Below are 23,485 nucleotides of genomic sequence, written 5' to 3'. Positions count from 1 at the left end.
GTAGGATTTGCCTCTCATATGATGATCATGAAATGGTTGTTGAAGCACTTTAATAGAATGAAAGAACACACACTCCCCCCCTCGTTTACCGCGCCATTTTACAACAATATTACATTTAATAAATTTGAATATAATTATATTTAAATGTAACAAATGTTTTAGTTGGTATGTGTGTATGAATGGGTGGATGTTGTTAGCTTTATATTATTGTTTATAAAGCTACCCACATTACATAGAAACCTAGATAGCTACTTTTATGTAGGCTATATCTACAGTGAAAACTGTTGGAATTATTTTATTAGTTTATCTTTTTATTCTATCATTTACAGATGATAAATTCGTATATAGAGGGTCTACAAATTTAGATGAGCAAAAGTATCCTATATTACTCATTATTTTGCAAATTATTTTCTATGAATTATTATTATCATTTTTGACGAAAAAAATTTGTATCGTAAATAATGGCCAATGCGTTTTTTGTTAAAGAAATAATATATTATCCACCCACCATTCGAAACTATATACAAGTTTTCGAACTTCTATATTTTAAGGAAAGAGCAGCGCTAACTAAGTGAATTACCTCACAGATTGAAAAATAACACCTTCTTCTTAAATTTGACTATTAAATTTTTAGTTTTTCAAGAATGATTATTTCCAAAACTAAGTGTCTAGAGAACTAAGTGTCTTTTTTACTTAAAACGGATCAATTTTTCTCATTAACGAACTTGACCTTTCAAATACCAAGGCACTTCTTGATACCAAATTTTATTCAAATCGGACTTAAATTGCGACCGCTAGAGACTTTACAGACACATAAACGTACTGATATTAACGATGGTCATTTTGACATCTATTAGGTAGGATCGATGAACATTTGAATAAATTTTTGCAAAATTCCATCATCAGTACAAAAGCAATAGCTTCATTTCCTTCGGTAAGAACGAAAATAATTAGAAGAAGATAAAAAATTTCATTATGGGCTTACGGTCTTTGTCCATATAGGAAATGTTATGACATTTTTTACTGTATATTAAAGTTTGGTAGTAGCTTTACCTTATATAAACACATTGTACTGTTTACAAGATCTATAATAATAATAACCTCTAAGCTTTATATTATATGTAATATATACAGAGTGATTTATCTTTATGACGGTTTTATACACTTGTAGCTTAACCAAACGAGAAACAAGAGACACATATTCATACCATACTAACAATTCATTTGTATTAAGGTTTGCATATTAAGATCATGAAATTAATGTTGAAGAATTTAATAATACGGTGATATATAATAAACGATATTGTTTGATAATCTGTTGTTGTCTTAGCCATGTTTAATTTATTGGTAATATTGTGGTCTAATTTCGTGTTTATCCTTTAATAAAAAATTATTATTTCAAAAATAAGTTTAAATAAACTTCTTTTAATTTTATTATGAATTGTTAAGGAGATATGCAAGGATTGAATAATACTAAGGATTTCAATAAAATTGAATAAATTTTTGGATTAACAAAGTTTCCAAAAATCACTAAAAATTCCTAAGCCACCGGGTTTATTATTATTATCTAATCGTTCAAAGTTGGCTGAAAAAATTATGAATCATATACGTTATCCTTTTCAATTGGATATTTGTATATCAAAAAATCTAGAGAATGTTATAAAAAATTATCTTAAATATTTAGAAATTTAGATCTTATTTTTAGATAATAATACCATAAAAATATAATGTTGTCGATGATATAACAACATAATTTTAATTTAATTATGAGTTCTTCATTTGATGAACAGAAATGACTATAGTTGGAGTATTGATGATTGAAGAGCGATATCTCACTTGCACACAATATATTATATATTTATAAGCCTCACTTGCACACAATACATTATATATTTTTGTAGTTGCATGGTATTGTAAAACCAAAAAGAACTCCTTACTTTACAACCACCCTAATTTTCATAGATAATAGAAATATATCTTCTCTTGAATAAAGCAAGTACTTCAGGAAATTGAGCGTTGCGAATAAATTATTGAATAATCCTACAAAAACACACTTTCTGAGAAAAAATGGAATTGAAATCTGTCAGGAGGTTTGTAAGCTTCGATGTTATATGCCAGTACAAAAACACACATGGGAAAAAACTTTTTTCAGCAGTTACTTTTATAGGGGAGTAAAAGTGTATCAATGTTTAACATTAATATTAAAAAATAGAGGCTAGTTATTAACCACACCAATTTTTCTTTCAAATTCCGAATATAATATTTCAATTTATTTCATCGACTTTTACTTAAAGAGAAAATTAAATCAACTGTTTAAATTCGCACTTTTTTATGTTATTTTTTTCATATACAAAAAAAGTTCTTTGTTTTTTAGAATAAAAACTTTTCTTATTCTTGATTTCCTGAAAGTTTTTTATGATTATGACATTTTTTATGTGTGTAGTATAAAACTTTTATCATAGTTCCTTATTGTTTTAAGTATAGTTTTTATCTTTCTCTATTGAATAAACAATTGCTATTCTTGCGTGAAATGGTCTAAAATTAGTTTAGTTTATTTGGAAATTTTATTTGTCTTATACATTTTAGTTTTTTTTCTTGGTCCTATACACTGGCATTTCCTCTAGACTAGAGTGCTCGCCAATGAAATTATTACGGATTTATACACAATAAGATATGAACGCTAAATACTCTGTACTAAATTGAGGGAATGTTAAAATTAGCAAAAGTTATGGCGGGCGAGTCAATGCAGTATGGGCTTCATGATTAAAAACGATAAAAATTCAATAAAGTGTTTCGTTTTTGCGATGGACAATAAGATAAAACCAGCTGTTATCAAGGTTCAATCGATTTTGTAGTAAAGGTTTACGGACAGGTTTTTAAAGGCGAAATTATTTACCGTCTTTTTTAAATTTTTAGGATGTATTTTGGAATAATGGCTGGACTGATTTTCGTATCCATTAGTGATTATTTCTGTTCACTGAAATTTCAAAACGAAAAAATAAAAATCACATTTGTATTTTTCAATTTCATTCAATTCATTTTACTTATCATTACTAATCATTTTAGAAAATTCGTTTCGTTCTTTTCTTTGATTTTCAGTCTTGAGCTAACCGATAAATTAAGGTTCAACTTTGACAGTATCTTATATATTTAAACGGGCAAGATTTAAATGGAAAATGAATTTTTCGATAAATCAGTCACGCGGAAATGTTTTTCCGTCGTCTCCGATACAGAAAGGAGAATAGGGGCCAACCAATTGTATTACTATCTTAAAGTCTTTATGTCCAACCTGGACTAAATTCTCGTGGGTGTTTCAAATAATCTTTAAAATTTTAACAAACCTGATAAATCACATACTTTTAAACAGATTGCCAGTTAGTTGCTGTTATATTTTGAACAAGTGTTGTGTTGTTATACATTATATGCATATCATCATAGAACCTCCCTTGCCACCCAATAATAATATAACAACAAAATGGTATGTGTATTTTGTGGTCAGTTTTATATAAGCTACTCTGTTACATTACTATAACTTGGGAATGGTAAGGTAGTATGCACTATCATGGGTGTATATGGATACTCTTTTATGGGTGGTAGATATATACATACCTGTATGTATATAACAAAGCCAGGTAGACATATACTTACATGTTTCAAATGTAGGAATAAATTACATAAAGTATACCTAAATATTATTAAAATATGTATTTGTTATATATAAGAATGGAAGGTGACTGATTGATCAACGCACACCTGAAACTGCTCAGTCTAGAAGCCTGAAATTTTGTACACACGTTCCTTAATTAGATACAACGTTTCTGAGATATCGCAAAATTTGGATCGATTTTAGTCCGTATCTTAAAAACTATTCGCTCAGTCATCAAATGCACCCGATTTTTGTACTTTTTGGGTTAAAATTACCTTATATTCTGAATTTTATCAAAATTGAAGACAAAAAAAATTTTTGTCTTGGAATTTGATGAAACTCAGTGGATGGGATAATTTTGATCCAAAAAGTATAAAAACCAGGTTAGTTTAATGATTGGATGCCGAGTTTCTGAATTTGTGATGTTTTTTTCAATTGTATTTTAAAAAGGCCGTAAAAATTCTTTCAAGCATTTTAATTGGCATATCTACCTTAAATTAAATGGAGGCGTATAATAAATTAATTTTTTGTTTTGTAATAAAAATTATTTAAAATAATTTAAAATATTCTTGTGTTCCCTTTTTAATGTAATATTTTTCCACTTTTAAATTATATCAATCAAAATAATGAAATATATTATTTCTTATCATGGTCATTGCGTTTTATATTAATGAAAATTATATTTAAAACATTTCTAAGAACACTTTACATTTTGTTTAAGATCTAAAGGACCACCCTTGTTGGTTATTCACAAACCCTTACTGAATTATTATTATACCATAAATAATAATACTTATAAATAATAATAATCATATTTTAATTAATATTCATTCCTGGGACAAAGGCGTCCCAGGATGAGACAAAAACTGATTTCCAAGAAAGTATATGAATTGATAGACTTACAGGTATCAACTTCAACCGATTAGAGACTTATAATTTGGAGATAATAATTCACAACAGAAGATAAAAACTACTCAGGGTCATAGTTATTGAAATAAATTCCACGATACTCGAAATAAAACAACGTTTTTGGCCGTGGAGCCAATTCTTATAAGGATGAATTCTTGTTGACTTGGAGTTGAGACATAGTTATTGAAATAAATACCACGATACTCGAAATAAAATTTTTTATGCCTTATACTCAGGGTCACGTTAACTATCTGACCAAATGAGCTCCACCTGGTACAGGTTCGTAAAAGGTTGACGCAATAAGCATTAGTACGACTTAATAACCAGTAATAATTGTATAAACACGAACTCATTTGGTTGAGTAAAAATGATGACAGCCTAATCGTCAAAGCGCAAGAATAATCGAAAATGATAGTTCTTTCAGACGGTATCACGCAGCTACGAGTATCGTAAAGCGGACTTGATGTGTTTTATTTAATTTCGTAGCTATTATGACTATTTCTCAATATTTAAACCTCTAAAAAGCTTAATATTTTAAGCAGAATTCGAAGACAAAATTTTAACTAAAATGTAACCTAAAAACTCTATTTTTAATGAGTCTTCTTAGATATGTTTCAAGTGCGAGTTTAGGGTTTCGTACCCGACAAATTTGTCGGGATTTTTTTAAATTTTGTAAATTTCACTTGTAATGGTCTAGTTATTCCATAGATAATTTTACACTGCTTATGACTGTCATATTGAGTGCTCCATGTCAATACTGATTTTCCTAATAAGTGAGTTATTTTCTAAAAAAATTAATACTTTAAGTAACTCTCAAATAGGAAAATAATGGTGCCTTAATTATTTTGAGTTGTGAATTTTTATTCTATGGTGTTATATGAGGAAGGAAAACTGTATAAGATGTAGAGCAATGAATACTAATAGGCCATATCTGGTCATAAGGTCTAAATATGTGGGAATGTAATCCGTGACAAACTAAACTCATGATTAATTCTGCATAATATAACTATATCGACTCCCACTTAAGCCACATTATAATATGTTGACTGTATATTACATACCAACATTAAAAAAGTGTTAAATTGTATCTATTTTATATAGGAACAATAAAAATATAAAATCCATATCAAATACAGACACATACATTATTCGATTCTCTCTTTCTTTGGTTAAATTCCATTAAATGAACAACACAACTATGTCGTTGTTTCTTCTTCTTACTGTTTTTTTTTTATTTTTTTTAGTTTCATCGCCCATAAGTTAGATTTGATGTCACATTTTATCAATGTGGTAAGTTATTTTACTCGTACAATGTATAATGTTATTGTGGCTTTTCCTATCCTTATATTCTACCTTCTACTACATACAACTTTTCAACTCTCTTCAATCCAAATGTATTTAAGTAAAAATGTTTATAGGGTGATTAAAAAAAGATCCAATTTTCGTCTCAAGTATTGTGTTACTCGATGTTCGTGGGTTTGAAAACTCTCCTGGCAAAAGTTTATACAAAAATTATTTAGCAAATCAAATTTCTTTCTGTTCATTGGCTGAAAAAAATTTTAATGGATTATTATAATAATTTTTGTTTTGTTTTCAATTTGGTTGATTACTTCACCTTAGACAATCTGGTTGTAGTTTGTTTGGAATCTAAGGCAGATTGTTCAGTCCCAGATTATTTGATAATTAGCTAACTGGAGATATTAAATAAATGCTCTATTTCCAAGATCCAGGTTTGCTACATTATCAAATATTTGTCTCATTACTTGGTATATATCAAGTATATCTTATTAATTGGTATACATAAAGTGTTCATAATACCAGTAGTTATGGAGTTTCGAATTATTATAATTATCCAAGCGTATTTGGATCTTTAAACTACACTATGTAGTAAATGATATACTACTAACCTTATTCAACTATCAATATTAGAGCAAGTATTAGAGGAAGGTATAAATGTTCCTGTCAACTTAGATGATAGTAGTCTTATAGCATTCATTTAATGATGATGTACAACTGTCTGTTACCCCCTCTGCCCTATCAGATACGATTATTACTAGCATAATACAGGCTACAATTGGTAGTGATTACTTAACGCCTAAGACACCAAAACAATCCATAGGCAAAGAGCATAGGGTAGAGGAGAAGCAGCCCATATGAGCTAATGTAAAATCGTAGTATACGAGTTTCAGCGCCTCTACCGAGTCAGGCTTTCAAACTTAATAGTTAATAGTCACCCCCGCAAAGTAGTTAAACTTAATAGTCATACCCGCAAAGGCCTACAAACTTAATAGTTGATCGCCTCAGACTCCAGATGTCACTTATAATTATACTTCTGCTTCTTGTCTATCCTATAGTCTTTGTCCATAGGTATTGTTAATAGCTGATTGACTACAACCAATGATTACAAAAGTGATTCACACGATTTAAATTCACCCAAAAATTTACGTTTTAATTTTATTTTACAATATAATTTAAACTTTTATATAGTCGAAGGGGAATCGAGGATCAGGGACCTGATCGATTTCATCGATTTCTCAGCTACATAGTACAATTTTGTAAAATTACTTTTCGAGCATTATTTATTTTTACTTAAACTGATAAAATTAGAAAACATTTAGAGCTCAAAAATTCTCAAGCTGTGCATATTTAGGTAGAATGCATTTTAGTGTCATTAAAAATATAATTGGAGCTGAGTTTAAATTTCGTATTTCCAAGATTTCGTATTTAAATTCTAAAAACTTGCAAATTATAATAAATAAATAACCAATTTTATATTAAAAAAAAAAAGAAGAAATTGCGCATTTTTACTCAGAAAGTAATGAAAAAAATATTGACAAGACTGTTGTTAAACAACCTGCTTATTACATGACAATGTATATATCGCATCTCAACACATTCTATCCAAGAACGTTTGGTACAACGACATGTATAACCAATAAAACCGAAATTGATATTGTAGTTAAGAGGGCAATATACACAAATCAATAGACTTATTTACTGAAACAAATAACTCAATTCGATTGTACTGGCTATCCAAATAAAAAGACATTACGTTCGTACTGACTGATATCTTCATGTGATATTCACATCTTTAGAAAAATTACTTGATGAATTCACGTTTATAGGTAAGCGGGTATTCGAAGTAAGGGGGCTACAGAAAAAAGGAAAAGAGTGAGCTAAAACATCATTCCAGAATTTCTTATAACTGCCCTAATAATTTTGATATGCTGGTAGGTTCGCTGAACAATCAGAATTCGGTTACTTGGCATTCAAATGCCATGCAATTACGAATATTAAAATTTATCTCGGTTTTTAGGTTAAAATGAACTATTTTTACAATATTTTCATATTTTTTCCAGTCTTGTTTTTATTAGTTTAACCTTACTTTAAAATGACAATATTTGGTTCACGCGGTACAACTCATTTCCTTTTTGTACATTATTTGCTACCAATTTTAAGATAAAAAAAATTATATTTGTTATTTCTGCTTACAAAGTAATTGACAGTTTATAAATTGTCATGATCGATCAATTAATATGTGACATTATATTCGGAGGAAACATGCAAAATTGCTTTTAAACTTTATTTATTTGATAAAAATCTAAACGTTTAAATATTTTATTTAAGGTGAGCCAAAAGTATCCTTCCGATTTTAACAAGATGAGCATGCTCTTCCAACTTCCAACTAACTTACTAATTCTAGTACCAACTTGACAATATATAATCGGTTTATTTAACAATAGTTCGAGTAAGCTTGCTTCAGAAAATTATCAATAATAAGTTTGATTAGAAAGTATTTGTAATTTTTTTACAATAAAATATTTTATAAACTGATTAATATTGACTTAGTGTAACAACTAATAACACTGACTAAATTTTGAAATTCCATTAAAACCTAGCTCCAATTTAATAATAGAAGATTCTGTTAAAGCCATTTCATTCTCCAAATATTCTCATAACTACTTATAAGTAAGATTATTATATATATGGAATACATGCGCGCACCTAAGAAGAGGAATTATGAGCTTGAAAATAATTCGAAAAGTTTATTTCGTTTTAGCTTAGCTTAGAACATGGTACGTAAAATCGAATTTTCTTTATTTGCTAACTCATAGCTACCTATTAGTCATGAAATTTAAATTTGGGTCAAATACATTTTTTCCGTAACTTTATTGGCTGGACATTTGAACTAAACCACTCTCAGTAATAAATATCTTTTTAATTACCTAAAATTAATTCATAAAACTACAAATTCAGTGAGAGAAATTCAAATTTTTAAAACAGAAATTCAAATTTTAAAACGGACGTGACGTCATAGTATTTGGCTTGTCAGACTTGTTGACATAAGGTATTACACCTGTAGTAAACATTACATTGAACTGCCACCAACTGATAGGCCACATATGAATACGTCATAAACAGCGAGCTCCAAAAGGACTGCGTTTAAACATCTCAAATTATTCTATATTTGACATATTTTTTTTACACTTACAGCATTTTAAACAGTATTTATATTTTTTACTATGTTATAACGATGTAAAAATGTATTTAAAATAAAAAAAAAAAAATACATGAACATTCCACATTGAATATGACTCTCTTGCCAAATCTATCTTTGTACCAAATTTTCGAATCTTTTTCGAACCCCATCTTCAATGATTTGATCTAATTGTCCGACAATATACGCCCGAAAACTTTAACTTACATGTATACTATATGTGCTAAAGTAAAGAAACTAGACATATAATATAGTATAGTTGTTTCAGAAGGTATATTCAATTCTCTATTGAATTCTATTTGTTTCATGACAATTTTGTTCCTTCTGTTATATCTCGTCAACTATAGATGACTACATATTCTACAGTCTAAATTTTCAACTAACATTCTACAGTGTGGATTTTTAACTTTCACATATTATAATTCACATCCTAAAATATACTAGCTTTTGCCCACGGCTTCGCTCGTGATAATGAGTCATTTCAATGTATTCCATAAATGATTCAATTAATGAATCGGTGATTCATTTAGAGAACCCAAATTTAAAAACTCACATGCTCTCCTTCAATCCTATTTCCCTCACTCAGCCCACCATCTAAACATAAACTTTACTTACATCCCCCTGGAAAATAATACGGCTTTCGATCATCGAGTTCGCTGTGCTCCTTTAAAGAATGAAATAAAAAAGTGATACAGTATACTCCCCCCCCCCTTCTGAAAGGTTTCTGATTTTAAACAATATATAAAAAGAAACATTTATAAAATCATCAAAGGAACAGTTATTGAGGACTCGTTAAGAATGGCTATTTTATTCATTACTTTATGCAACTATATATCTTTGAAAATGGTACCTAAAATCCACTATATAATTTTAAATCACAGGACATCCTGTATAATAGGTGACAATTCCAATCGTCAAAAGAAAACTTGCAAAGATTCTTTAACACTGTTCTAACAAACGAATTGCTCTCCAGAATGAAATGAATAGTTAAATATTTCAGTTTTAATATAAAACAGGAATAGATTTGGTAAGTTACACATGGGAACTAAAGGTAAATGCCATACAAAATATTTCACTTCAAATATAGAATTCACTTCTACAATACAACAGACTCAAATAGAAGACGTTATTTGATACAAATGTATAATTAAATATGTTTATATTAGACAAGAATTTATAACATATACGACATTTGCGGTTAATTATCATGACGGAAATATTTTCGTAGTTATTGAAAAGTGTCAAGACAATTCGGTCACCTATTTACATCTATAAATGTATAATTTAATATATTTATATTAGACAAAAATTTATAACATTTACGTTATTTGCGGTCAATTATTATGACGAAAATATTTTCATAGATATTGAATGAATTGTCAAGATAAATTTATATAAAGGTCCAGGGAAGAAGATGGAAATATTTATCATCTATGGAACTTAGAAATATTCAATGAGAGAATAATAAGACAATTGAATCAAACCATAATTGCAGCATAATTCTATAAAATGTGAAAAAAAGATCGAATCCCTACTACCTATCCCTACTTTAAGGTTGAAAAAAATCCATTTGGAGTGTTTTTACAAGCTTTTATTTAACTTCACTTGTCCCGTTGTCTGTCTGTAATCAAATTTTGCAAATTTGATCCACTTTCCGGTTTCCGATTGAGCTGAAATTTTGCATGCACATTTAGTATGGATGACAATGCATGGTAAAGTCGTGGCATCCTGATTTTCCCATCGCTTCCCCCATATTTGATACATATACATTTTTTTAGTCTTAAATTTAAAATTATAATAAAAAATACTTTTCAAGAAACATGCTTTTATTGTACTAAAAAGTAGAAATTTTTTAAATAAAATGAATCACAGTTTTAATCAATGACGTTGTTCAAATGAAATAAAGATTTTTACATTAAAATTTATTCAAACACCGCCAAATGCATTTGAAATGATTATTTAAATTTTGTTATTTTCTTACATTTGTTTGATTTGATTTGTGTTATTTCAAATGATTACTACCACTTACTATTGGCTGCTACAATGCAAACTAATAATATTTTCTCAAGCTTCTTTTATTGTGAAAAAAAGTTGATATTCTAATATTATAACAGTTCAAATCACACTTTTACATATATAAACTATTGATTTAAATTGTTATTCTTAAAAAAGCATTGAAATCCTGATTTGAATATTTTCCAATTATCTTTTAAATATTCAAATTGCATTCGCGATGTGATTTAAGATTATAAATTAAGTTTTATGTATTCTATTTATAAAAAATAGTGTGACATAGTTTTATTTCCTCTGTATAATGACTTTTAAATTCTTTCTTAGTTCGAGTGTCCTAAGGATGTAGTTGTATGTAATAATAAGCTTTGGCTCTGGCTTATTAAACCATGAATCCATAATTTTCATACGTAAGATTGTTTTTATGTTTCTGTTTGAGGATTAATAACCGGCTCAGTGGTCGAGCGGCGCCGTTAGTCTTTGACCATTGACTAATGACGGGAGGTTGCGTGATCGAGTTCTGGCAGCGGCAGTGTGAACAATTATAAATGTGGGTGACGAATCCACCCACTTCAAAAGTAATAGTAATTATGTATGTAGTAAAATTAATAAAGATTAACAAATAATGATGTGGGTGGCCTCTGTTATGAGGCCGATATGTCAGAGAAACGGAGATTAAACTCCATTATTATTTATTTTGAGGATTGATAAAGATTTTTTTGGTAATGCTTTAATTGTACCTACTGTAATACAATTGCAAATTTAACTGTGGCTTTAGGGTCAAATTTATGAAAGTCAAATTTTTAAGTTTTAAGTTGTACACAGTAAAAGAAAGTTATTAACCAAACAATGCAAGGAAGAAATAGCAGGAAGTTTTTGCAAATATCGAAAGAATTGAACAATGGGTTTGTGTTTTACAATTGAATTCTATTTTCTATCTCTTTCGATATTTGCAAACTTTCTTTACGTATGACACTGTCAAAAACTTTCGTTTGATGTATATGGTTGACAAAAAACAATAATCGAACACATGAAAATCGAAAGGCTTGATTTCCATGAATCCGCAGTAGAGCTACAGTTATAAATTTCATTGTTACCTGGTGACCAAGAAGAATTATGGAAATTTCTTCATCGTTAGCTTATGACCTTTATACGCTCCTATCACACACTTATATCTAGATCGCTTCGTGTCATCAGCTCTCGTAGGTTATTAAACAATTCACGTAGGAGTCAAATAATTTTATATATAGGCTATGTATGGAGGTTTTGTGTCTGTTCCAATCATATTTTTTAATGTTTATTTTATTTTAAGATTAAAATTTAACTTTTATGGTTTATAACTTGTGAGTTTTTATAGCATTTCAATTTAAAATTTTAATAAAAACTTTGGTTTTAATAAATTGAATAAAAATAAAACACCAATAAAATCTCAACAAATCGCTTGCTTCTCGTTTTGTATATGCTGGTTGTTGCTTTAGTTGAACGAACTAAAAACGAAAACAAAAAGGTAGAGAAAGATACAAAATTAAGAACCTATTGCTTAGAACTACCAACGCACAGACAGAAAACACATTATTGAAGAGGCAATCGCATTTATTATTATACGAAAAAATTTTAGGGGACATGTCGATTTAAAACTCAAAATAAACCTTGAATAAAAATTTTCTATCCAAATTTTACGGTTTTCTAAAAATCTGCATATATTAAAAGTATAACCACGTTCTATTAACATGACAAAAAAATTTTAACCGTCAATTTGTTATCAGGATTTTGATAGTTTGAAGCTGGTAGTTTTTCTATCCCTGTGCTGCACTCAATCAAGTCTACCGAGATTAAAACCGGTACCCAAATTTTTTTCAATCACCTTACTGTCGCTTTTCACAAAGACAGTATTGTCCCTAAAATGGTTATTTGTTTGATTTTCTGTAAATAGATACTTGATATGTGTTTTATATGAACTTAATATAAATAGTGTTTATAATTTCCCAGCCTGTAAATAATAGTTAAATGAAATTTATTCCAACATAAAAAATTTATTTTTTTATTTGATTTTCAGTATCCTTTTTATATTTATTTATTTTTGTTCTTTGTCATCATATCGTTCAACATAACAAACATTGAAAAATAAAGCTCAAATAAATCTTTTACTTCCTGTTAAATCACACACATCAAAATATAGGAGCTATATACTACAACATAATATAGACAGATATATATTTTAATGATAATTTTTTTTCTTCTTTTTCTTTCGTAAAAAAAATACCACATTTACCACAGTAAAATAAAAATTAAGTATGACGGTGATGAAGTCTGGCCATATACAAGGGTTCCGCAAGACATTTGTTTTATTATTAATATGTCGTTAATCTAAGGAATCTACAAATAAATTTTTCATAATGAGTCAAAAATTGAGAAGTTCACTCGAAAGTTATCGATTATAACAAATTGAAAACCTACGATTACCTATACCCTGGTTTTATCTTCAGTTTCATTATATACATATATTGCTATATACAAAACGACAAGCGTGTTAAGGCAAAGTTTTCCCGCAGATTTCTGGAAAACGGGGCAGTGGTTTTCCATGCGCATTAAATTGCAAGAGTATATTTACAAGAGTTAATCCAATCGACTATTTACGATTAAACTTTACGCTTTCATTCAATTTAAAGCTTAACATAATACGTTTACAAGACAGAATGAAAATCGACAGGTAAACAAGGGGTGGGGGTTGCGCAAAGTACAAACTTTTTATTTTAAATAATACTTTTGTATTTTGTGATCAGTTTTAAGCAAAAAAGTACTTTGTGATGTTTTTGCGAGACGCTTAGTTTTCGAAATAAAAACTTTTGAAAAATTAAAAATGCAATATTTGATTTTAAGAAAAATGGGTTATTTTTTCAATCTCTGGTGGAATTCGCTTAGCTAATGCAGCTCATACGCTACGAATTTTTTAAATTTTGAACTGCGAGGTATAGAAAATTTTTTTAAATTTTATTTGACCCCTCCGACAATTGGGAAAATTTCCTTCAACAATTTATACAAGGAGTATATTAAGTATTTGTTTTTTTCCTTCTGTCCCTTTATCCACAATTTTTAATACTTGCCCTCTCATGATTTCAACCTCATCTAAGTAGATTACCGGTTTTGACTTTACTAAGAATACAAATTCTAATTTATTCCCTCGTGTTTCTTACACACACAAACACACAAACATTTTATAGGCACTACATTCTCAATCTCTCATTGCTTGAAAACGTTATCATAATCCACTTTTATTCATATTCACACATACTTGATCGAAGGATTACGGAACCCTAAAAAAATGTAAATCGCATAGCTTTGTATTAAAATATATATATGTTGTAAATATATACGGACATAAAAAAATATTTTAACATCCGTTTGCAAACAGTGTTACTTTCGGTTTAATGGTTAAAATCTATATATATTTTATATTGGCATTATGATAATGGATGTAGATTTTTGTAGGTTATATTTACACACAACAACAAAATACTTATGAAAAAAAAAATTCGGTATGGTAAGCCATCCAATAACAATTTGCCCTCTTATCTTAAAATCTATGCCATGAGTATCGTAATAAGTAACCTATATTATGTGTTTCATTTAGTTATTACTATACTTCAATACTCATAAATATTTTTGTATATTTCATTTAAGTTGAAAATATACGAAGTATGACGAAATAAACCACTGTTTATGTATTTCACACTGTCTGCAGCCAGTCGTAATAAAACTTGGGCGAAACAATCATGTACACAAGTGAAATCTACAAAATTTAAAAAAATTCCGACAAATTTTTCGGATACGGTACGGTATTTGAAACATATCAAAGAACACTCTCTATTAAATTGCCTTTTTTCCTTAAAGCCTTTTCCAAACTGAGCCGATTTGGAAACTCATCGCCAATTTTTAGTTTTTTCGGGTACGGAATCTTAAATTTGCACTTAATAGCTAAGAACACTCTCCATTAAATTAACTTTCAAACAAAACCAAAAAAATCAAAATCAGTTCATCCGTTTAGGCGCTACGATGCCACAGATAGACAGACACACAGACAGATACATATACATGGCGGTAATGTAGTTATTGCTATTTTAGGAGTCGGCGTCAGCCAAGGAAACAACTGTGCCAGCTTGCTACATTAACTTGGCTGACACCCACTCCAAAAATAGCAATAATTATAATTACATTACATTATCGTAATAATTTGATTGACTTTAAATAGCCTAATTTTTTTTTCATTTTACTTAGGAGACCTGTAAAAATTAATTTGATTATTGTTTGTTATTCAGAAGAATACCGCAATAATTTTTTTTAAAATTTTTAATGCACATCTGTTTTGGGATAGTTTTTTGTTTTGAAGCCGGTTTTTTGATTAAAAGTTCTTCTATTTTTTTATTTATAGTGAATATGAAGTACACTAATTTGTCACTAAAAAAAGAACCATCGAAATCGGTTGGCGTGATGTTTAGTTATTCGTCCATTTGTTAGCACATACTTAATGCACCTGTAATACTTATATGGTTTGCTCATGGATGCCATCGTCAGAACGAATAAAAAATTGAAATGGAACCACACGGGAAACACCAGATTTCAAATAGAAATAATCAAAATCGAAATTTCTGAGGAAACAAACATAAAAAAAAATACAGTCGAATTGAGAACCTCCTCCTTTTTTGTTTGATGTCGGTTTTAAAAATGATACTAAATTCACACTCTTCGAAAACTAAAACATTTTAATAATGTAACACGCCACTTCACATCTTTTCTTAATAAGAAATTTTCGTATTATATATCAATAATGGATATATATTTGAGGAGTAACAGAAAATCCTCTCCGTACTTACATACTCGTGTGTAGATTCCTTCTATTTTATGTATGTATGTATAAGTATACTATTTTATTCAATTTCTATTGAATTCGAATGGTTTGTATGAATGTGATATAAAATCGTTGATAAGATATGAACAAGTTTAAATCAATATCAGCAGGGAATCTGTAACTAATGCTTTTGGTGTCACATATTTCAAATTGAAATGAAATGTGTATTTTATATAATCATTAAGAGAAAATGTGTTATATATGCTGTTATAGATGTCATGAATGTTATATTTGAAATATATAAGTATAATACACTGGATATTAATTTAAAAAATATAGACATGAACAACTTGTTCGGAAAACACGAAAAATACATAAATTTTTAACCCCCGAACTAAAAAAAGGGGTGTTATAAGTTTGACCGCTATGTGTGTGTCTGTCTGTGTGTTGGTCTGTCTGTGGTATCGTAGCGCCTGAACGAATGAACCAATTTTAATTTTTTTGGTTTCATTTGAAAGCTAATTTAACGGAAAGTGATTTTAGCTATGTTTCAAGTGCAAGCTTAGGTTTCCGTATCCGAAAAAAACTAATTAAATTAGCGATGATCTTCAAAATCCATTCAGTTTGGAAAAGACATGACATTTAAATAATTACTATGGAGATGAATGATCAAATAATCCTGGATCAATTCATTTCGAAAAGTGAAATGGTCAAATAATAAAGTAATTCAAAAGAATAATTCAAAAGAACAAAGTTAACTCAAATATTTCAATTTCAATTGAAATATTTCCAAAAATTTGTCCCAAAAAATGATAGCTCTCTAAGTATCCTTTTCATCTCATCTGTTTAAACATTACTTTGATATTGATTTCAGAAGTAGTGTTATTAGTTTAAAATGTTATAGGTTTAAAGTGTTTACCTGTGCTTCTGTGCGTATCTCAGTGGCATCGTAGCTCCTAAACGGACAAACCGACTCGATTGAGAACAAATTATTGCAAAGTTTCCAAAAATCGGTTTACAAGAAATAAATCGCATTTGTCGGAGGTTTTTAAATTTTGTAAATTTCATTTGTTCCATCTTTGATGAAAGAAATCACCCTGATAATACAATTTCAATTAATGCAATGCAATAAATAATGATTTTTCCAATAATTACAAAAACAAATTTTAATTTAAAAAAACCATATATTAAAATGATAATTATAAAATATCTCCTTCTAATTTGCATAAAAAGTGAAAAAAAAAAATCAATGAACAAGTGGTAATAAAGTTAATTTCAAATATTAATTAAAATTTTATATTCGGTATCATTAATAAACAAAAACCCGGCAGACATTTATGGTGGAACAATTCAAACTTGTTCTTTCCAATACTTATATTGTCACAACGATATGCACTTTTCGTTTAAAATTAGTGGAAATTATTTCTGGTACCTATAATAATGTGAATTATTATCTGTTTTTATCCAGAGTTTGACATTAACTAACTTCTTTAAAGATTAATTTTTACTTAAATATAATTCGGTGTAATCTTTCAGCAAGTGTCAGCTATTTGTTGGTCTAATCACAAAATTTTCAATAATTTGGTTTGTCGCTTTAAAATACTCTTATCATAAAATCAAAAATCGAGTATTCGCCTAAATCGGAAATGGATTAGTGGAAATTGAACGTTAAGACCTTAAAACTGTTTTCTTTTAATTTGGTGAAGATGAGAATTATAAAATGGAAGAACAGCGAGCCAAAAAACATGCCGATTTGTTTTAATAATTAACGATTAATTGTTGTGATTCTCTTGCGTATTCGTCGATATTTTTATATGCGGTCTGGTCTCATTAAGTCAATAATTGCATCGATGAAAATTTTCAAAAGCGAGATACCATCTTTTTGCCACCGCTAATGTTGAAGCAAGACGAATTAGGCGATAATTTCTTTCTGTGTATTTGTCTCTCCTTAAAAATGCAACCATTACTGTTGTCGTGTTCGATTACATTTATTACTACGAATCTCTAAAAAATCTGACTGATCCAGTTTTAAGACCGTAGCTAAAGATTAAATTTGAAGTCTTTGCTTAAGATATTATTAATAATACCTTTCGCTTCAATCCTGGTTTCGGCCATAGTTCGTATATTTATGAATCATATAAAAAAAGACTAACTATATCAGTTAAAAAACGTGTTCACGATTTATAACCGCAGTTTTGACAGATTGAAAGTAATAATCGTAGTATGATATCAATAATTTTCCATTCATTGATATTGGACGCTATATGTAAATTGATTGTAACTTGACACACTTTATTTTATGCTTGGTACTTCCGTTTTCTGGGTAAGCAAATGGGTAGCAAATATTAATAAACAATAAATAACCTTATACCATTAATGAAATCAAAGTCACATAAACAATACAATGAAATGTAGGTATTTAAAAAGGGTTCCACATTATGTTCATTTTGTTTGTATAATTTTTGCATGTGCTCGTGTTGGTCACCTAGAGATTACGAACCTGCAAAAACAATTTAATTGAATTCAAATATTCAAATAATATATAATTTATAAAAATTTTTAATATAAATTGAATATTTTTTTATCACCAATTATACACCGAGCGAGGATTTATTTATATAGAGAAACATTTTTCAAATTTTAAATTATTTTTATTTAAATAACACAAATCGAATATTTATGCTCATTAATTTTGATTTATCAATTGAAAAAAAAGATATTTAAAATGATATTATAGGGTAAAATTTTATTAACATTATTATTTTTAAAATAGGAGCATTATTATTTTAAATTAATAAAGAAAAAAAATTTTAGAAGTGGTTTAAAAATTAATTAATGCTCCAGCTTTTTTATATATATATATTACATATAGTATAAATTTCCTAGAGTCTTTTTATCTGCCTTTTTCAATTTCATAAAAGTAAATGAAGTAAATTTGGTAAGAAAAACCGAGTCTACTTGATCCTTGAAAAACATGGCAGGATTGAAAATCATAAAGTGAACCAAAATTATTAATTTAGCGGACAATGAAAAACTTCTAAATAAACGATAGACAAAAAAAAATCGTAGAAAAGCTGAAAAATCGCTACATTTGATTTCCATAAATTCGAAACACAAGCCTTGATTAATACTTTAAATTTCTTTGTAACCAAACTTAAATTTATGATTATTCAGAAAGGTAATCAAAAAGAATGAATGTTGCCAGAAACAAAATCTGTAGCAGACATAAAATTGATGGAAGCTAAGATGTAAGGTCTACAAAAAAAAATTTTAAAGAGTCGGAAATGTTTTCTGGAAGATGAGACTTCCGCGAAAACGTTGGTAACGCAGAAACTATTTTCTTGTTTTTGATTTCGGTTTGGTCTAGATTTTTTCACCCAATATACTTTTTTTTTAATCATAAACGGTTCAGCAATATAATTTGTTGTCGGATTATTGACATTTTGTATGTCCTTTATCTATTATGAACGGTATATACAAAGGCTTTTATCAGCTCAAATCAAATCGGCTTAGTATTTTGTATTTTATTAATGCTTCGTGAGGTATATTATTTTTGGTATATGATATAAACTTACATCAAAATTAAAAACAAATGAAATACTTTCTACAAATAAAATTATTAAAATACGAAATACTCATGAGGATAGGTTTAAATAAAATGCCTATACCGTTACAGGAAAAAATTATGTATATGTTGCAGATGGATTCCGAATCAGTTGTTTTATGTAATCGCTAGAGGTTTTTTCATAAAAACTGAACTGTTCTTCTCTACATTGATTTACCAATTGTTACGCCGTTCAAAAAAAATACCTGCTAGACTTATTTTTATCTCAACGTTAGGAGGTAAACGAAGTTGATCAGGGAATCTATGGTCGTTTCCTGGACGAGAGTCTTTTGCCATGACCTAAATATTATTTTCAAGGAAATATATATTATTCGGCGCTGGAGTCAAATTTGTCTTGTAAAATGATTTTGGCAATTTCAGAAAATCACCCCACACCTGAGAATAATTTTCAAAATTATTTTATTCTTTGTGCAAGACTGTTCAATTCAAACCCTTTCCTGCATCGTTCTATCACGACGATATAAATAAATGAAGCCAGTTCATTTTTTGATGGTACGTGACGGACTAAAAATAATATTTACCGCGTATATTAATTATTTATTTATATTTTTAATTCAATATTTAATTCATATTTATTTTAATTGAATCAAAATATTATGCTTATATATGTCAAATAGTTTTTAATGACCATAAAATGGTTATGTTAAAGTTTGAAATTAAAAATGTTGGATTAATATTTTACCAATGAAGTGAAATAATGCATACAGAATGTTTTTAAAAAGCTTTCACTCTCATATTTCGAAAACTAAATGGAACATCATAATCCGCGAAACACATTTAGTTATTTTATACAAAGGCGTCTTCATGGCCAAAAAAGAGCTAACTTTGTTCTTTCAAATGGATATTTTTCTATCACATCCTTGTTCTTTGCAACAAAAAAAAATCAATTTTTTGTTTGAAAAAGATTAATGCTAGACCTCAATTATCGGTGCACATTTTACGGCTACCTAAACATGTAACAAGTGAAATTAACACAATATAACTCGCACTTCAAACATATATAAAAACAATCTCCAATAAATTACCTTTTTTCTTAAAGCGTTTTGAAGATCTTCGTCAATATTTTATTTTTTTCGGGTACGGAACCCTGTACTTGCACTTAAGGCATAGCTAAGTTTAAAACACTCTTCTTGGAGTGTTCTTAGATATGGTTCAAATGCAAATTTACGGTTCCATACCCGAAATTTCACTTTTAGTTATGATTTAAGATTTTAGTTATGATTTTTGAAAGGATTTTGTGATATAGTAAAAAATCTTGAGACACTCAATTTTTTTAAGTCAATATATTTTATATTGCTTTAAGAAAAACACAGTAATGCTATAAAAATAATTATTAAGGAATTCAATTAGAAAATAACGAAAATGGGATTATAAGAACAAAATAATAAACTTAATTATTATTAAACCGTTCGATGCTTTAATGAGAATCTAACCAATTTATAAGAAACATTGTTTCCTTCAGCTAATATTAAAAAAGAAAAATACAATGTAACAAGACATATTCTTTAATGAAGTTTTTAATGAAGCTCATTATCATTTTTTATCCCCTATTAAAATTCTATGATGCTGAAAAAACATGAGTAAAGTGAATTAATTATATAGTCTGTCTATTTGATCAAAACATTTATTATTCAGGAACATTTGAAAATGTTTCAAATTTTCTATCTACCAACATTTAATTAGAGGGTTATTTACCCAAGAAAGACAACAATTTGTAATGACATCAAAATCGACTATTAATACTTTAAATTAATAAAATCAACGAGCAACAAGAGCCTGTTATTTTGGCAGCGTTTATTGTGATATATATATTTAAGCAATATCCTTGACGAAAAAAGCGTGGAAGATGTTCCGAAAACTGCTCTGAAACAAAGTAAGTTAAAACTGAAACACAAGATACTGGTACACATTCTGTGTCTTCTTTCTTTCTTCAGATTTCTACAAACCCCCCTACCTTGTCCTATGAGAGAAAATGGTCCACATCGACTCGGTTGGTTACGCAGCAGAAAGTTAGGGTTCATATATTCTTTTACGTGCTTCATCCTAGAATATTCATGGGTGATAAGTCAAAATTTCCATTAAGTAATCCAACAGACAGAAATTCGGTTGCTTTAGGGTGCTGAGCCATAAAATAAACTCTAGCAAATGTTTTCAGCTATCGTACCATATATGAGTAATGTACAACCTACACGGTTATTGATTTTAAAGTTTTTATTTATTTTTTGCTACATTGAAAATAAATAAATATTTGAATATACGTTCTAATCATTGGTAAAATTTTACCTACATTAATGTTACAAATTGATTAATCATACTCCAATTTGTACATACTTTTATAAAAATATACTTAAAACATTTCATTTATTCATTATTCAGTAAAAATTTTTTTTTTTATTTTCCAAAAACTCGCATAAATTGCAGAAAACATAAAGGTATGAATAAAATAAAGAAACAAGACACAAATATTACATTGCGACTCTGATCTCGTACAAAATACAAGCTAAAGAGGAAAAATCGCGCGTTTTTGTGATATCTGTAAAAAGGTGATCTCTGTGTGTCCAGAATATGTTAAAGAAAAAATAAGTGAAATTAAAAGACAAACAAAATGAATCTCAGCTAAATTCATTTGTGTAATTAAGGTAAGGTTAGGTTATATTCGCTATCCACAAGGGTCACACTTAGGCCATTGTCATACCTACCAATTATGTGTTCAGTCGGGATCTTTCAATTTCGTCATTATAGCCGATTCTTCGTTGGAACAAATTTTGATTATGCTCTTCAACTAACGTTTTTAAATTTTTAGAAAATTTGATCGAGAACCAAGTCACATAAAAAGACTTAAATATTTTGTCCATGGGTAAGACTTCCATGCATATGCGATTTTATTGTCACTGTGATTGTCATATTTGTAATTAAATCATGTTTGCGATGTAATAAAATTTTCTACGAATAATAAACTGAACATTATTTGGAAGTTTCGTTTATCTTAGATAGGATACATACATATATATGCAGGTAATAAAAATATAGAAATGCATCTGTATACTTGTGATTCGTTCAAAAATGCAATTTCCGTTAACTTGTTATCGAAAAAATTCGAGCAAGTGAGTATTGTATGAAAACAATAAATGTTCAGTATTAACATATTGAATTCCAAAAATAAGTTTTAGTTTAAAAACAAACTAATTATCCTAATAGTTCAGAACATGGCGCATCACAAAATCCATGAACCCTAAATTTCTGCCATTTTCGAGATAGAGCGGGCGAGTGGAACTAGTAAAAACTGAGAAAAATTCCTCCCCTGCCTCTCTGATGATCACACAAACGTTACGTAATGCGAACAGACATTTTCTCTCCCTCCTCCCAAGCACCTGAAAAAGGGTAAAATGGTTTGATTGATAATAGTCAGGAAGGCCGGGAGGGATATGTCTGCTAGCATTAGGTACGTACAATTTATGTGGTCCTTAGGGAATTTGTTAGGTAAGGAGTTGAAAATTTCTTCAATTTTTACTTATTCGTTAAAGGGCTGAAAGATAACAGAACTATACGTTAAAAGATTATTAAGGGTTGGATAACTTTGCACGAAGCTGAAAATGCTTCAAGAAACTAGTTAAGAACATATTCCTTCGTTCATAAGATAATTTGTTACGGTATAATATACCACCGGTCCACGACTGAACTGACAGTACTTTAACCGGCAAAACTCTTAGTCTATAGCAAACATGGGTAATCTAACAATAGATGGTGCTAATCTTGGGAAATTAAAAGAGAAGTATTTGTAAAACCTTTTCGTGCCTCTATCCATTGTTGATATTTAAAGTTGAGCGCCTTCAGTTTTTCCTAATAGTCGTGTATGAGTGACCGAAATATTATTTCCTACTTTTAAGTACAATAAAAGATTGTCACTTAAATGGTATATTTCATAAAAATTTTTATTGTACGGAATGTTAA

General features: G+C 28.8%; 1 protein-coding gene across 2 annotated transcripts in view; it reads right to left on the bottom strand.

Moving 5' to 3' along the window:
* The window catches only part of LOC123299697 (Ig-like and fibronectin type-III domain-containing protein 1), a 171,530-nt gene that overhangs the window by 94,915 nt on the left and 53,130 nt on the right, over positions 1 to 23,485 (bottom strand). The gene's annotated exons all lie outside the window — the stretch shown is intronic.

This window comes from Chrysoperla carnea, chromosome 5 (genome assembly GCF_905475395.1).
Source record: "Chrysoperla carnea chromosome 5, inChrCarn1.1, whole genome shotgun sequence".
Taxonomy (NCBI): domain Eukaryota; kingdom Metazoa; phylum Arthropoda; class Insecta; order Neuroptera; family Chrysopidae; genus Chrysoperla; species Chrysoperla carnea.
Note: the sequence above shows the minus strand (reverse complement) of the source record. Positions and strands in the feature narration are given on the sequence as shown.